Source organism: Dermacentor albipictus, chromosome 6, assembly GCF_038994185.2.
Source record: "Dermacentor albipictus isolate Rhodes 1998 colony chromosome 6, USDA_Dalb.pri_finalv2, whole genome shotgun sequence".
NCBI lineage: Eukaryota > Metazoa > Arthropoda > Arachnida > Ixodida > Ixodidae > Dermacentor > Dermacentor albipictus.
The window spans coordinates 50,642,532-50,653,577 of NC_091826.1; positions in this window are offsets into that span (position 1 = coordinate 50,642,532).

Sequence of the window (11,046 nt, forward strand, 5' to 3'; positions counted from 1 at the left end):
CCAATCTGCTCTTTTCTTATCCCTTAACGTTACACCTATCATTCTTCTTTCCATAGCTCGTTGTGTCGTCCTTAATTTGAGTAGTACCCTTTTCGTAAGCCTCCAGGTTTCTGCCCCGTAAGTGAGTACTGGTAAGACACAGCTATTATATACTTTTCTCTTGAAGGATAATGGCAACCTGCTGTTCATGATTTGGGAATGCCTGCCAAATGCACCCCAGCCCATTCTTATTCTTCTGATTATTTCCGTCTCATGATCCGGACCCGCCGTCAATACCTGTCCTAAGTAGATGTATTCCCTTACGACTTCCAGTGTCTCGCTACCTATTGTAAATTGCTGTTCTCTCCCGAGACTGTTAAGCATTAGTTTAGTTTTCTGCAGATTAATTTTTAGACCCACTCGTCTGCTTTGCCTCTTCAGGTCAGTGAGCATGCATTGCAATTGGTCCCCTGAGTTACTAAACAAGGCAATATCATCAGCGAATCGCAAGTTACTAAGGTATTCTCCATCAACTTTTATCCCCAATTCTTCCCAATCCAGGTCTCTGAATACCTCCTGTAAACACGCTGTGAATAGCATTGGAGATATCGTATCTCCCTGCCTGACGCCTTTCTTTATTGGGATTTTGTTGCTTGCTTTATGGAGGACTACGGTGGCTGTGGAGCCGCTATAGATATATTCCAATATTTTTACATATGGCTCATCTACACACTGATTCCGTAATGCCTCCATGACTGCTGAGGTTTCGACTGAATCAAACGCTTTCTCGTAATCAATGAAAGCTATATATAAGGGTTGGTTATATTCTGCACATTTCTCTATCACTTGATTGATAGTGTGAATATGGTCTATTGTTGAGTAGCCTTTACGGAATCCTGCCTGGTCCTTTGGTTGACAGAAGTCTAAGGTGTTCCTGATTCTATTTGCAATTACCGTAGCAAATACTTTGTAGGCAACGGACAGTAAGCTGATCGGTCTATAATTTTTCATGTCTTTGGCGTCCCCTTTCTTATGGATTAGGATTATGTTAGCGTTTTTCCAAGATTCCGGTACGCTCGAGGTCATGAGGCATTGCGTATACAGGGTGGCCAGCTTCTCTAGAACAATCTGTCCACCATCCTTCAACAAATCTGCTGTTACCTGATCCTCCCCAGCTGCCTTCCCCTTTTGCATATCTCCTAAGGCTTTCTTTACTTCTTCCGGCGTTACCTTCGGGATTTCGAATTCCTCTAGATTATTTTCTCTTCCATTATCGTCGTGGGTGCCACTGGTACTGTATAAATCTCTATAGAACTCCTCAGCCACTTCAACTATCTCATCCATATTAGTAATGATATTGCCGGCTTTGTCTCTTAACGCATACATCTGATTCTTGCCAATTCCTAGTTTCTTCTTCACTGTTTTTAGGCTTCCTCCGTTCCTCAGAGCATGTTCAATTCTATCCATATTATTCTTCCTTATGTCAGCTGTCTTACGCTTGTTGATTAACTTCGAAAGTTCTGTCAGTTCTATTCTAGCTGTAGGGTTAGAGGCTTTCATACATTGGCGTTTCTTGATGAGATCTTTCGTCTCCTGCGATAGTTTACCGGTCTCCTGCCTAACGGAGTTACCACCGACTTCCATTGCACACTCCTTAATGATGTCCACAAGATTGTCGTTCATTGCTTCAACACTAAGGTCCTCTTCCTGAGTTAAAGCTGAATACCTGTTCTGTAGCTTGATCTGGAATTCCTCTATTTTCCCTCTTACCACTAACTCATAATTCGGCTTCTTATGTACCAGTTTCTTCCGTTCCCTCCTCAGGTCTAGGCTAATTCGAGTTCTTACCATCCTGTGGTCACTACAGCGCACCTTGCCGAGCACGTCCACATCTTGTATGATGCCAGGGATAGCGCAGAGTATGAAGTCTATTTCATTTCTAGTCTCGCCGTTCGGGCTCCTCCACGTCCACTTTCGGCTATCCCGCTTGCGGAAGAAGGTATTCATTATCCTCATATTATTCTGTTCCGCAAACTCTACTAATAACTCTCCCCTGCTATTCCTAGTGCCTATGCCATATTCCCCCACTGCCTTGTCTCCAGCCTGCTTCTTCCCTACCTTGGCATTAAAGTCGCCCATTAGTATAGTGTATTTAAGTTTTCGCTCTACCCATCGCCGATTCCACGTCTTTATAGAAGCTTTCGACTTCCTGGTCATCATGACTTGATGTAGGGGCGTAGTCCTGTACAATCTTAATTTTGTACCTCTTATTAAGTTTCACAACAAGACCTGCCACCCTCTCGTTAATGCTATAGAATTCCTCTATGTTACCAGCTATATTCTTATTAACCAGGAATCCGACTCCTAGTTCTCTTCTCTCCGCTAAGCCCCGGTAGCAAAGGACGTGCCCGCTATTTAGCACTGTATATGCTTCTTTTGGCCTCCTAACTTCACCGAGCCCTATTATATCCCATTTACTGCCCTCTAATTCCTCCAATAGCACTGCTAGACTCGCCTCACTAGATAACGTTCTAGCATTAAACGTTGCCAGGTTCATATTCCAATGGCGGCCTGTCCGGAGCCAGTGATTCTTAGCACCCTCTGCAGCGTCGCAGGTCTGACCGCCGCCGTGGTCAGTTGCTTCGCAGCTGGTGGGGACTGAGGGCCGGGGTTTGATTGTTGTGTTCATAGGAGGTTGTGGCCAAGTACTGCACCAGGGTGGCCAATCCTGCTCTGGTGAGTGAGTGTGTTAACGGTTCTGGTCACCGGGATCAGGCCACACTCCAGGCCTGTTTGTGCAATTTTATCATCACGCGGATTTTTTTTAATCCGGTGGAAAATTGCCGGCACCGGGATTCGAACCATGGACCTCTTGCACGCTAGGCCGGTGTTCTACCTCTACGCCACCGCTGCCATCCTTGCCATGCAGATGCGTAACCACATTCCTTTGAATGCTAAGAAAAGTGACAATCGATGCTTACTGCTGCTCCCGTGTCCACTGGTGTTTTTGAGAGTGTTGACTGAATGCTTCAACAGCTGTCTTCTTTTCCTATTGTCGGGAGATGTGGAAGTAAATCCAGGTCCTTTTCACACGCGTACCAAAATTATCGGCGATGCTTCGAGCACAGACGCCTCGAGCGAGGAAAGCAAGAGTGCCGCTAATGTGATATTAACACAATCAGAGCAAAGCATGGAAATACTTCCTATCTTGAAGGAATTGCAGGCACAGTCAGTCGCGCTTTCAGCAAGTAACGGAGATATAAAGAAAACCATGGAAGAACTACGGAGCGGACTGCAGAGTATTAATTCAGCTCACGCAAATATGAATTCCAGGCTTACGACAGTTGAACACTCACTTGAAGCAACTGACGAAGTAAAGCAGGTCCTCGAATGCACTGCTCTTGATATTCGCAAACAAAATGAACTGCTGCATGCACGAATTCATGAATTAGAAGACCAGAGTCGTAGAAATAATTTAGTTTTTCATGGTATCACCGATAAGAATGTCCATGAAACATGGGATGAAACGGAACAAAAATTTCTAAATGTCCTGTCAAAATACATTGACCCCGAACTCTCGCCGAATGACATAGATAGGGCTCATCGATTAGGGCGGTATTCTGATTCTGGATGCCGTCCGGTGATTGTGAAGTTCAACAACTTCAAAACCAGAGATAGAGTTCTGAAGTGTGAAAAAGACATAAAAGAAGAAGATATTCAAGTGACAGAAGATTACTCGTTTGCCACACGCCAAGCACGCAGAAAACTTATTGGCTTCGCCAAATCACTGCCCGCCTTCGGCACAGCTATTATTCAGCAAGAAGGATACGCGCCTGCTTGTCTCTTTAAACGAAATATTATTTTTGGTTTTGATTGTCACTATTTCCTTTTTTTTCCATTGTGGGCAGGATCGCGAGTACGCTTGGTGCTCCCCTTCACAATTCACACAGTGTGGAGTGTTCTTGCATGAGTCGGAGTTCATGGTCCCTACATCTGGCACAGGTTAGTCGGCCACGGCAATTCTGCGAACTGTGGCCAAACCTTTGAGATTTAAAGCATCGGAGGGGATTTGGGATATATGGCCTCACCCTGATCTTCACACAGCCTGCCTTGATTGTTTCGAGCTGAACACTAGAACCAAATGTAAGAATAAGATGCTTAGTTTGAATTCATTTACCATCGCGGCTCATTTCGATTCGTTTTACACTGATCACATTCTGGTCACTCCAGCCTTCAAGTAGTTCAGCCTCTGTCAGATCAATAAGGCCACTATCAGATACTACACCACGGCTGGTGTTCATTGTGCGATGCGGTGTCACATTCACTGGAACGTCCCCAAAAGGGACAAGATTCGGCAGCCTTTCAAACTGATTTTCATCTCGGAGTTCCAAAAGGAGATCTCCACTTGCAAGTTAGGTTACTTTAAAGGCTTGGCCAAGAATATCGGTTATTATTTAGATACCAGAAAAGGAGAGATCACTCTCGCTGACTTTGCGATTTTCTCCGAGTGAATGACATAAAATTTGGGAAAGTTCTCACTATGACGGCCATAGAACCTAAACACTTCTTCGGTGCGCCCTCGTTTATGAGGGCGATCAGGAAGGGGTGGAAAAGAACTTGCCATAGATATATGCGGATATTCGGCCGCGCCGCCAGCCACCCACAATGGGGCCCAACAAGGGGACGCTGCAGGACCATGAAAAGACGCGGCCTGCACCCGCCAGATGTACGATACTACAATGAGCAAATCGGCTATAACCAAGGTTGCCTATACCACACAAGGTTAACCCTTGCTGCCTGGGAAAAGTGGAATAAAAAGGAAGCTAGGAAGAGACAGGAAATACCGAAAGCAAGAGAAAGACGAAGATTAGAGAGGAGGATAGGAAAAGGAAACTACCGAGCAACTGCCGGCCCCCGAGGGGCCCTAAAGGTCCAAGCACCTGGAATTGGCTCAACCCCCAGAGTCGCCTTTTCCCCGGACACGGCTAAGCCACGCACGGATAGGGGCGGGATGGTCCAACCCTCATCGTGTGCTCGGGTACGGGGTGTGGGGGTGCGCCCCTGTGGGGGTGCGCTGTGCACAAGGAACGCAGAAATCGTACCGACGTTAATATTAGGCTCAAAACAGACAGACAAACAAAGCAAGAAAATGCACGTCACTGCACGAGATACTTGGTTATAGTAGTCGTAAATGATCATGGATCCGCTATTGTGGCGATAGTCAAGGAAGGGAATGTGGCTCGGATCAGCGCAGGTTGTTGACATAAAAATAAAGATGGAGGAACAAGTCAGTGCGGCAACCAGGAGCAGCTGCCTTGATACTTCAATACTTCAATACAAGGCTGCAAAATCAGTTGCTGCTTCCGTGAACGGTGATACTGAAGGGGGCTCCCACCCCATTGCCAAAATGACCTCAATGATTTCTTGTCTTCTTACCTCGTGAGCTTTCCCCGCAGGGGCGTCTGCGCAAGCAGGCGTTTGGTGTGTGGCGACACCACGGACCCGAGCACACGAGGGTTGGACCCTCCCGCGTGTAGCCGTGCGCGGCTTAGCCGTGTCCGGGGAAAAGGGGATCCTGGGGGTTGAGCCAATGCCGGGTGTTTGGACCTTTACGGCCCCTCGGCGGCGGCAACACACCCCTTTGGCCTCGGCTTCACGTAGACGGCACCCCCGGACTGACCCACCCGGGGGAAATCGGCAGTCGCCTTTTCCTGTCCTCCTCTCCAATCTTCGTCTTTCTCTCTCGCCTTTTTCATCTTTCCTGTCTTCTTCTCTCTTCCATTTACTTCCTTTCTCCACGGCGGCAAGGGTTAACCTTGTGTATGTGCCCTCCCTTGGGTATAATATATTAGGTTATAGTGGCAGTGTACGGTTGGCGCCTGCAGCCTTACCCGTTAAGTCCTGCAGCGTCCCCAAGTTGGGCTCCATGGTGGGTGGCCGCCATTGCTGCTGAAAACATACCAAATTACTATGGGAACACCCGCATTTCCCCGCCTACTTGATCGTCACCCTCAGAAGAGGGGACGCACCGAAGACTTAAGCACTTGTTTCAACCGCACGAAAGAGACCTATCCAAAATACCACGTAGTACACAGTGAGAGCCCTGAAAAACAAGCTAGATTTATCTCTCCATTTACAGTAGCAAAATCTTTGACCGAAGCCTTAGGGGCAGGTTATAAGGTAACGAAAATGGCTAGCGGGGACCTTCTCCTCGAGATCCCTCAGAAACAACAGTACGAAAAGCTTGGCAGTCTCGTGACATTTGGTAACATACCAATATCTATTACACAACACCGAACAATGAACAGCTCACGGGGAGTCGTGTCAGAGGCAGACCTCCTAGACTTGACAGAAGCTGAACTCTTGGAAGGATGGAAAGAACAAAATGTCACTGAAGTAAAACGTATTATAATTAGACGAGACAATAAAGAAATCCCCACAAAGCATCTTATCCTAACATTTGCATCCAGCACACTGCCAGAAACTATCGAAACAGGATACATCAGATTAAATGTTCGACCATATATCCCCAACCCTAGAAGGTGTTTCAAATGTCAGAGGTTCGGCCATGGCTCGCAGAGCTGCCGTGGTCAAATAACTTGTGCAAAATGTGGAGTGCAGGGCCACCCCTCCGACAACTGCAGTAGCACACCTCACTGTGTGAACTGCAGTGGTGACCATCCCGCTTACTCACGCTCCTGTCCAAACTGGAAGAAAGAAAAAGATATAATCACCCTGAAAGTCAAGGAAAATATTTCGTTTAAGGAAGCCCGTAAAAGGTGCTCTCCTTTCCACAACACACCCTATGCTGATGCGGCGCGTCGGGGGGCGGCGTCGCAGCGGCCAATGCCAAGTGCCATGCCCGCGTGCAGCGAGCAGGCACCTTTGGCTTCTGCCCCTAGGGTGGAAGTAGGTAAGCCTACTCCATCCAACCAGCAAACCGGCCAGGCTACCCTTGGGTTGCCGGCCCCACAAAAGTTATCGGCGGCAACCTGCGCTACACGCAGCGATGCCGCAGTACCGATAGTGGCCCCGAAGGTAGGCGCAGCCGAGGCTGCCTCGACCTCCCCGGCTGCTCCCAGCGCTGGCAACAGCCGGCGCAGCCAAATTCCACAGGGAGCCCCATCGACCTCCGGGCAGGTGGGCGCAGGGGTTTTGCCTTCCGAGGTGAGACTCTCCCGAAAAACTTCTCGCTCGCAAGAGCGCGTGTCCGGCGCCTCACAAGAGGCAATGGACACAACACCTATCCTCACGGCGCGCCAAGCGCCTAAGGAGCGGCGAGGTTCCCTCGAACGCTTCAAAAAAGGCAAAACCCCGGTTACAGGGCCTCGAAAGAGCTCTGTAATCTAATGCATCACTTCCGTTTCCGTACACACAGCACTAATTTACACTAAATATGGATACACAAATCATACAATGGAACGTCAGAGGTCTCCTTAGAAACCTTGACGATGTACAAGAACTCATCCACAAACACAATCCAAAAGTGCTGTGTTTACAGGAAACACACTTAAAACCAAAACACACAAATTTTCTTCGACAGCACGTCACTTATCGCAAAGATCGCGACGATGCTATCGCATCATCGGGCGGTGTCGCCATTGTAATTCAAAAAAGCATAGCCTGTCAACGTTTGCAGCTACGAACGGCCCTTGAGGCAGTGGCGGTTCGAGTTATTCTGCTAAACAAGCTTATCACTATTTGCTCACTTTATATACCCCCACATTATAAACTAAGCAAACATGAATTTCAGTCCTTTATTGATGAATTGCCAGAACCCTATGCTGTTCTTGGCGATTTCAATGCACATAACTACCTGTGGGGCGACCCTCGTATAGATGCACGAGGACGTCTTGTCGAACAGTTCCTTTTTTCTTCTGGTGCTTGTCTGTTGAATAAAAAGGAACACACATATTACTCTCTTACAAACAGAACCTATTCTTCCATAGATCTTAGCATAGTCTCGCCGTCTCTACTGCCTGAGCTCGAATGGGAAGTTAACGACAACCCTTACGGAAGCGACCACTTCCCTATACTGCTAAGATCTCCAAAAGAAAACGAATATCCACCACACGCTCCTAGGTGGAAGATTGAGACAGCTGATTGGGAGAAATTTCAATCTCTTACTAGTATATCATGGGCTGAGCTGTCTTCGTTAGGAATTGATGCTGCAGTCGAGTTCTTTACAGCCTTCATAATAGATGCCGCATCAAAATGCATATCCGAAGCGAGTGGTCTGGCATGCAAACGACGTGTACCGTGGTGGAACAGCGAATGTAGGATCGCCCGTAAGAATCAGAACAAGGCGTGGGGGTTGCTACGCGCTTCTCCCACTGCAGAGAATCTTATGAACTTTAAGAAAACTAAATCCCAAGGCAGGCGAACCCGCCGACAAGCCAGAAGAGAAAGCTGGCGCAAGTTCTTATCGAGTATCAACTCGTTTAGGGATGAGGCCAAAGCCTGGAACAGAGTTAATAGGATTAGAGGGCGGGAAACACATTCACTCCCCCTGGTAAACACACAGGGCGACACATTGCAAGACCAGGCAGACTCACTTGGGGAATATTTTGAGAGCGTTTCAAGTCAAACAAATTATACACAATCCTTCCTCAAATACAAACTAACAGAAGAACGTAAGCCATTACAAGAAAACGTCGAGAGAATGAGCCTTACAACCGTCCTTTTTGTATTGCCGAATTGAGAGCTGCCTTGAGCGCATGCAACAGCTCCGCACCAGGATCGGATAGAATCATGTATGAAATGCTCAAGCACTTACACAATGACACGCAGGTTACACTACTCACACTTTTCAACACCATTTGGGATGCAGGGTACCTTCCAACCGCATGGAAGGAAGCCATTGTGGTCCCTGTTTTGAAACAAGGCAAGGACCCTTCCTCAGTATCAAGTTACCGCCCGATAGCCCTCACAAGTTGCATTTGTAAGGTGTTCGAAAAAATGATTAACCGGCGACTCATTCATTTCCTTGAACAGAGCAAAATCCTTGATCCCTATCAGTGCGGCTTCCGAGAAGGGCGCTCCACAACTGACCATCTTATACGTGTAGAAGCAAATATCCGGGACGCATTTGTGCACAAACAATTCTTCTTATCCATATTCCTCGATATGGAGAAGGCGTACGATACGACGTGGCGTTACGGAATCCTAAGAGACTTGTTAGAAATGGGTATCCATGGAAATATGCTTAACCTAATAGAAAGCTATCTGTCCAGTCGTACCTTCCGGGTAAAAGTCGGCAATGTACTATCACGACCTTTTATACAAGAAACGGGTGTACCCCAAGGAGGCGTGCTCAGTTGCACACTTTTCATCGTGAAGATGAACACGCTTCGCGCTTCATTGCCACCGGCAATCTTTTATTCTGTCTACGTGGACGATATACAAATAGCTTTCAAATCTTGTAACCTCGCAGTCTGCGAGAGGCAGGTACAGCATGGCCTGAACAAAGTCTCAATGTGGGCAGACAATAATGGATTTAAGATCAATCCTAACAAAAGCTCTTGCGTTCTTTTTGCAAGAAAGAGAGGAATGATCCCAGATCCTTGCTTAGAACTTTGTGGACAACAAATACCCGTAAACAAAGAGCACAAGTTTCTAGGTGTTATACTAGACTACAGACTCACTTTCGTCCCCCACATTAAACATATTAAAGGAAAATGTCTGAAAACAATGAACCTAATGAAACTTCTATCCCATACATCGTGGGGTAGTGACAGGAAGTGCTTAATTAATCTCTATAAGAGCCTGATCCGTTCACGATTAGATTATGGTGCCGTGATCTACCATTCTGCAGCCCCGAGCGCGCTAAAGATGCTAGATCCGGTCCACCATCTAGGTATCCGTTTAGCCACAGGAGCTTTCAGAACGAGTCCCGTACAAAGTTTATATGCAGAATCGAATGAGTGGTCGCTTTATATCCAGAGAACGTACATCAGCCAAACATATTTACTGAAAGTCCACTCAAATCCTGAACATCCCTGTTTTAATACCGTTAATGACGTGACATATGCTACACTCTTTCGCAATCGTCCCTCCGTAAGACAGCCTTTCTCGCTGCGTGTGAGGGAGCTTAGTGAAGAAATGCATGTTCCACTCCTCGAGATTCCCCTAATGCATCCAACCAAGCTGCTACCTCCTTGGGAGTGGCAGCTCATACAATGTGATATATCTTTCATGGAAGTCACAAAGCATGCCCCAGAGATTGAAATCCAAATGCATTTCCGCGAACTCCAGTACAAATACTCCTGCACTGAGTTCTACACAGACGCATCGAAGTCACGCGAGGGGGTGTCATATGCAGCCGTCGGTCCATCCTTCTCGGAATCCGATTTACTGCATCCGGAAACTAGTATCTTCACGGCTGAGGCCTACGCAATATTGTCGACCGTGAAGCATATAAGGAAATCAAAACTCGAAAAATCAGTTATATATACGGACTCCCTTAGTGTTGTGAAGTCTTTGATGTCGTTCTGTAAGCACAAAAATCCTATAATAATTGAACTCTATTCCATCTTATGTAAAGCATATGTATCAAACCAGCATGTGATTATATGCTGGGTGCCTGGCCATAGGGGCATCCAGGGTAATGTTCTAGCGGACCAGATGGCCACATCAATTGCATCACACACTGTTAATTCTACCGCTGCGGTCCCTGTCACAGACCTGAAACCCTTCTTAAGAAGGAAACTGCGAAACTACTGGCAACGATTGTGGGACCTGGAAACAAATAATAAGTTGCATGTAATAAAGCCAAAATTAGGTTTCTGGCCTCCTGTAACAAAGTCACGCCGGACAGATGTCCTATTCTGTCGCCTAAGAATAGGACACACATTTGGCACGCACAACTTTTTACTCACTGGAAACGAGCCTCCAACCTGCGGTAGATGCGGGGAGAGGCTGACCGTCCTCCACGTCCTGCTGGAGTGTCGGGAAGCCGAATATGAAAGAAAGAAGCATTTTCCCCTAGCATACCGGCAGCACATCCCCCTTCATCCTGTTATGTTACTCGGTGCAGAACCGCTCTTTGACACCAGCACTGTCCTAGGT